Source organism: Priapulus caudatus, unplaced genomic scaffold (genome assembly GCF_000485595.1).
Source record: "Priapulus caudatus unplaced genomic scaffold, Priapulus_caudatus-5.0.1 Scaffold542, whole genome shotgun sequence".
Classification (NCBI taxonomy): domain Eukaryota; kingdom Metazoa; phylum Priapulida; class Priapulimorpha; order Priapulimorphida; family Priapulidae; genus Priapulus; species Priapulus caudatus.
Genome location: NW_014577603.1, coordinates 37,924 through 44,284, shown reverse-complemented (window position 1 = coordinate 44,284; position 6,361 = coordinate 37,924). Strand labels below are relative to the sequence as shown.

The following is a 6,361-nucleotide window of genomic DNA, read 5'->3' as shown; positions in this document are numbered from 1 at the left end:
TTTATTGCACCCCCCTGAAAATGGCGCCCGGGGCACGTGCGTCCCTTGCCCCCCCCCTCCCCCCTAGATACACCACTGCCTATACCGCTCTTCCTGTGCCCTCCATGATTGTTAAATTTAAGAAACGGCAAGGTTTAAATGCCGTGCGGTGTGTTAATGAGAGTTCATCTGTAGAATAATAATTAAATAATAATAATATTTATCATGAGTTGTAGGAAGGGGGCGCTGCATGTAGTTTGCTGCTGTTGTGCTGTTACTGTATCCATGTTTTGTGTGTACCAGTATGGCTGCCTCCTAGTTTTGTTATATTTTCAAAAATATTATCTCAATTCTCTGAGTTTTGCCGTCTTAAAGGCTTTGCAACCCTGGATGGTGAGTTACTAATTACTACTATAACTATAACTACCAGTGTTTACTATTACTTATGTCAACACATCTGAGCAGTAGAGTGAGTACTATTAATACTTGGGCCCTAACTGCCTAAGTACTACTACTACTAGTAGTAGTAGTAGTAGTAGTAGTAGTAGTAGTAGTAGTAGTAGTAGTAGTAGTACTCAGTAGTAGTACTAGTACTAGTAAACCGACCAGGCTCTCCGACTGTTACAAGACGTAGTGTTAAGCGAGATGGGAACTTGTGGCTATAGTACTAGTAGTAGTAGTAGTTACCAATGCAATATAGGCCTACAGTGTCAGTGTCAGTCCCTACTTTTATTGTTTGGAGACAGGAGAGGAGAATTTGAATGGCATTTACAGAAAATTATCGGCAATAATAGGGGAAAGAGAGTAGAGATACTTTGGTAGTAAATACCTTTCGTGTTTATTTACCATCATTTTACTATTGAAACGTTCCAAGTGCCTAGGATCGTATTCGTAGCATAGATTAGAGGGTTCCGCGACTTGCACTAAAAATAGCAATATTACCTACAATCCCGTGCCGCCGGCCATACTGGTTCCAGAATTGCGAACACGTGTTACCGGTATGCGCAATCTACCGATTTTACATCGATAGATTGTATATACGATAGTGTTATTATAGTAATCTATATTAGCAGTAAGTGGAACGCGGTTTTGCAGACAGGTTTACCAGCACGTGTTGGGGTGCTAGAGTTCGATTAACTCGACCAGGCTGTGTAACTGACGTCAATATACAGCCTGACATCCATCCATTGGAAAATCTTGTACCTCTACAAAAACTGCCGAACAATTACGTATATCTCAAATAAAATAATCATTTAAGCATTTCTGCCTTGTTTTGTATTAAGTATAGCCTTCACCTTGTAGTATTCCAGCGTTGTTATTAAAACTAATACTTCAGTTTGCTGTGCACAGTGTAAATTTCAAAAGCCGAACCGAAATTTCGACTAACCGCCAACCGCCATGTTTCCACTGCGCATGCTTTGGAACGGCACGCGAAAAATCCGAAACAACATAACATACCATAGCGTTGCAACTCGCGTTGGCGCGAGCATAAATAAGCATCATATACTCGTATATATATAAATATTAAACCATTGAAAACCAGGAAACATCAATCTACAACAACTTAATAATTATCATTGCGAAGATATGCATGTACTTGCCTTGTGTTTAGGCCTACGCACTGTGAAAATCAGGTTCATTGCCGATTTTAGTCGCACTGAACATGGCGGACATGGCGGCTGTCTGGTTGTTTTGATCCAATTCATCTCAGAAAAACGGCATAACTCGATAAATAAGTAGCGCCCAGTTACCGCGAGCAAGCCAGAGGTTTATAGATTTGTTTGAGCTATTACATGTGACGCTAACTGTGTCAATGGTTGGATACCGAGCCAACTACAAGGTGTTATGGGCAAGAATTTGAAACGGTATTCTAACCCTAGCAATACCGTTTCTTGGAGCTAGAGTTCGATATATTTGTGCCGACCCGGTTTTACAGGGTGTTGCAGGCAGGTTTATCAGCGTGGGTTGGGGTGCTCCGCTAGAGTTCAAGGAGATTACACAGGTCCGGTTTTGCAGGGCTTGCAGGTTTATTAGCGTCGCGAGATTGCACGCAACACATATATGTCCATGGACTTGAGTTTGTTTACATTGCGAGTGTTCAGAAATTTCACAGATTTTACTGCATATATAGCTATCAAACGCAGCGTTTTCTAAAATTTGGTGTATGCACATTAGCCAACTGTCTGAAGTGTATGTAGTATGGACAAGTACTTTGATTCACTAGACAACGTAGCCAAAGTACTCTATCTAAAAAAATTGCGTGCATTGGGAATCGACACTCGTACGAGAATGGAGCGAAGACCACAACTTGTGCCCATCACGTACTTATTTGGATCTCGTGAATTGACTACCTAACATTCTAGCCGAGTGCGGCTTCTAGTCTGCGTTTAACTAATTACAATCGGCAGGTAATGTCAGACAGCAGCAGACGACGCGCCAGTCTAGGACCAGCCACGCCCCGGCATTCTGCTCGACTATTAAACGTTCCGCGCGTTAAGTAGAGGTTCTGATTAAACGCCTTTCCCAAAAAACACCGCCGCGTCTCTCCCTCTCTCCCTCCCCCCCTCTCTCTCTCGCTCGATCGCTCTCTCCCCCTCTCCCTCCCCCTCGCTCTCGCTCGATCGCTCTCAATCGCTTTCTCTCTCTCCCACCCTCGGCCTCTCTCTATCTTTATTTCTCTCTGCTCCCCCTCTCTCGCTCTTTCTTTGCTCTCTCTCTCTCTCTCTCTCTCTCTCTCGCTCTCTCGCTCTCTCTCTCTCTCTCTCTCTCTCTCTCTCTCTCTCTCTCTCTCTCTCTCTCTCTCTCTTCACCGTAGTCGTCTCCGTCAGCAGAGAGGAAACAGATTATCGGGGTCCCCCGTCCTCCCCATCCTCCTCTCCTCTCCCTCGGTCTACCCTCCTTCCGTCTTCCTACTCTTTCCTATTGTATCGTTACTGTGAAGGAACACGCGATGAGAAGGAAGCCAGCCGCTGCCTCCACGTGAATCCAGGATGAGGGCTCGAGGATCGAGCTAATGCAGGCCCATATGCAGGAATTTTTACGGGAGGGTGCGATCCAACGAGTATACGGACCTAACGAGCGCCGGAGTCGCCAGTCTCTAGGGGGCCCGGGGGCATGCCCCCCCCCGGGAAATTTTGGAAATTAGGTTGTCTGAGACTGCATTTCGCGCGTTTTGAAGGCAGTATGATATGAAAACAGGCAGCCAAAAACTAACCTCAAAACGTGGACATTTCTCAAATTTTTAAACTTCAAAATGGATTTTTTCTGCAAAAATGTGGACTCCCGCAGCCTGGGGGGGGGGGCGCACCCGTCGCACCCCCTTCCCTACGGGCCTGTAATGCCACCCGGATTATGTGATCCCTAGATATAAGCTTTTCCGTGGATGCTTGCTTGACGAGGTAGTGTACTAGTGATGGGTTTGTAGGCGATCACATATACATTTCTACATGAGGTCTACTGATGGAATTTTATCAAATAAATCTATGCTAGGATAACCCCTCTTAACTTTAAATGCATAATTTTCGTAAAATACCCTTCTTCTGAGGAGATATCGCGCATACACTAGCACCGTTTCAGGCGTGCAGTACGGACTGAAGCAAATTTCATAATACAGCTTGCTGATTGTGAAATGGTTGGGAGACTGAGGAAAAGTGGCAGGGAAGATAGCTGATGGACGGTAGAAGAAAAGGAGGCTGATCGAGGGACAATGGAGCTCATGGAATGGACGGCAGGGGATGAAATAGGAGTTTTCCACCCCACAGGATAAGGTGCTCTCCTAATTATATGAACACAGGTATATGGATAAGAATTAATTACAGAAATCTATTCTGAGATACCACCTGACTATACTAAGAGGAGAGGGAGACTAAGGGAGTTTTGCACCCCACTAGCTAAGGCGCCTATACCCAGAGGCGTATCTAGGAAAAACAGCGCACGGGGCAAGTGCTAAAATTGTGCCCCTTCCAATTTCTGACGCCAATGAAAAAAATTAAGAAAAAAAATGGAATGTTGAGTGTTTGGTTGTTTCTCAGATTAGGATGCCAATACTTCTAAACTACAGCTACTATCCCAGGTCCAGGTAACAGGGGCGTGTACAGGATTTGTATTTGGAAATTTTTGGAAATTAGACCCCCAATTAGATGCATTTTCTGCGCGAGCAGGGGGGGTTCGGACCCCCTGGACCCCCCCTGCATGTACACGCCCCTGGGTAATCAACTTGTCAAATAAGGATTGAATTATTTCAAGATATCATTTAGTAGGCAGATTGTTTTTGTTTTTTTTTGTTTTTGCGTTTTTCTTTACCTTTGCCTTTATTGCACCCCCCTGAAAATGGGGCCCGGGGCACGTGCGCCCCTTGCCCCCCCTCCCCCCTAGATACACCACTGCCTATACCGCTCTTCCTGTGCCCTCCATGATTGTTAAATTTAAGAAACGGCAAGGTTTAAATGCCGTGCGGTGTGTTAATGAGAGTTCATCTGTAGAATAATAATTAAATAATAATAATATTTATCATGAGTTGTAGGAAGGGGGCGCTGCATGTAGTTTGCTGCTGTTGTGCTGTTACTGTATCCATGTTTTGTGTGTACCAGTATGGCTGCCTCCTAGTTTTGTTATATTTTCAAAAATATTATCTCAATTCTCTGAGTTTTGCCGTCTTAAAGGCTTTGCAACCCTGGATGGTGAGTTACTAATTACTACTATAACTATAACTACCAGTGTTTACTATTACTTATGTCAACACATCTGAGCAGTAGAGTGAGTACTATTAATACTTGGGCCCTAACTGCCTAAGTACTACTACTACTAGTAGTAGTAGTAGTAGTAGTAGTAGTAGTAGTAGTAGTAGTAGTAGTAGTAGTACTCAGTAGTAGTACTAGTACTAGTAAACCGACCAGGCTCTCCGACTGTTACAAGACGTAGTGTTAAGCGAGATGGGAACTTGTGGCTATAGTACTAGTAGTAGTAGTAGTTACCAATGCAATATAGGCCTACAGTGTCAGTGTCAGTCCCTACTTTTATTGTTTGGAGACAGGAGAGGAGAATTTGAATGGCATTTACAGAAAATTATCGGCAATAATAGGGGAAAGAGAGTAGAGATACTTTGGTAGTAAATACCTTTCGTGTTTATTTACCATCATTTTACTATTGAAACGTTCCAAGTGCCTAGGATCGTATTCGTAGCATAGATTAGAGGGTTCCGCGACTTGCACTAAAAATAGCAATATTACCTACAATCCCGTGCCGCCGGCCATACTGGTTCCAGAATTGCGAACACGTGTTACCGGTATGCGCAATCTACCGATTTTACATCGATAGATTGTATATACGATAGTGTTATTATAGTAATCTATATTAGCAGTAAGTGGAACGCGGTTTTGCAGACAGGTTTACCAGCACGTGTTGGGGTGCTAGAGTTCGATTAACTCGACCAGGCTGTGTAACTGACGTCAATATACAGCCTGACATCCATCCATTGGAAAATCTTGTACCTCTACAAAAACTGCCGAACAATTACGTATATCTCAAATAAAATAATCATTTAAGCATTTCTGCCTTGTTTTGTATTAAGTATAAATACGCTAAAGCTGTAACCCTCTGTAAACTCGGCTAGAAATTAAGGCGGTCAGTTGGCAGTTAAATTACACGTCAATTAATTAGTCAGAGGATTTACAGATGTTGCAAATTAGCTTCAATCTTGAAGCAAGGCATGTCATTTACCACCACATACATTAAAGTGAGAATTTTTTCCAACAATCTTCCGACCATTCTCATTGTACTCAAAGTATTCATTGCGAAACAGTAATTAGAATACTTAGAATGTCTTAGAATACTTAGAGTAATAGGTGACGTTTATATAGGATGCCGCTTCATTCTCGCGAGACCCTGCCCCTACAATTTGTTAATGGTAGCTTGCATGAAGTAAAAAGAGACACTGTACATATCAAGAACCACTTACATATATATATGTACTTATTGCTCATATTACTTACACAACTGTGGGAGGTGCAATTTTGTCCATGATATCATTTACAAGGTAAAATTTTGTCACGACAGTGAAGACAGAGGCTGTGTTATTTTGAGGTGGGTAAGGTATTTTCGTGGAACGTGATCGGCCGTTTTATAGCGTAGTTTCATCACGCGCGTAGTTCATTTCCGCAGTCCCAAATTTTCGCGAGATGATCAGGGAGGTAATGAGGATTATGACGTTAGACGGTTAGTAGACAGGTTCCTAGCTTCGCTGGTTCTTAAAGTGTCTGAAATTTTTAGCTGTAAACTGGATTATCCCCGTGTCTGTGAAAAGAGCATTATTTTCACTGTGAAATGTGAAAAGCAGTTATTTTCACTGTGAACTGTGAACAGTACCCCGCCTTACCCCCTCTGC

At 43.1% G+C, this 6,361-nt stretch overlaps 1 protein-coding gene across 8 annotated transcripts in view; it reads left to right on the top strand.

The window, feature by feature from the left end:
- Positions 1–6,361, top strand: part of LOC106811470 (zinc finger protein 681-like) — a 25,651-nt gene that overhangs the window by 14,140 nt on the left and 5,150 nt on the right. The window contains exon 1 of one of the 8 annotated variants that reach the window (XM_014815108.1): positions 3,595–3,746. The exons of 6 other annotated variants lie outside the window; for them this stretch is intronic. The gene's annotated coding sequence lies outside the window, so the exon portion shown is untranslated. Of the gene's footprint in view, positions 1–3,594; positions 3,747–4,547; positions 4,659–6,361 lie in introns of those variants that run through there. One more of the 8 variants, XM_014815107.1, reaches the window with a different exon arrangement.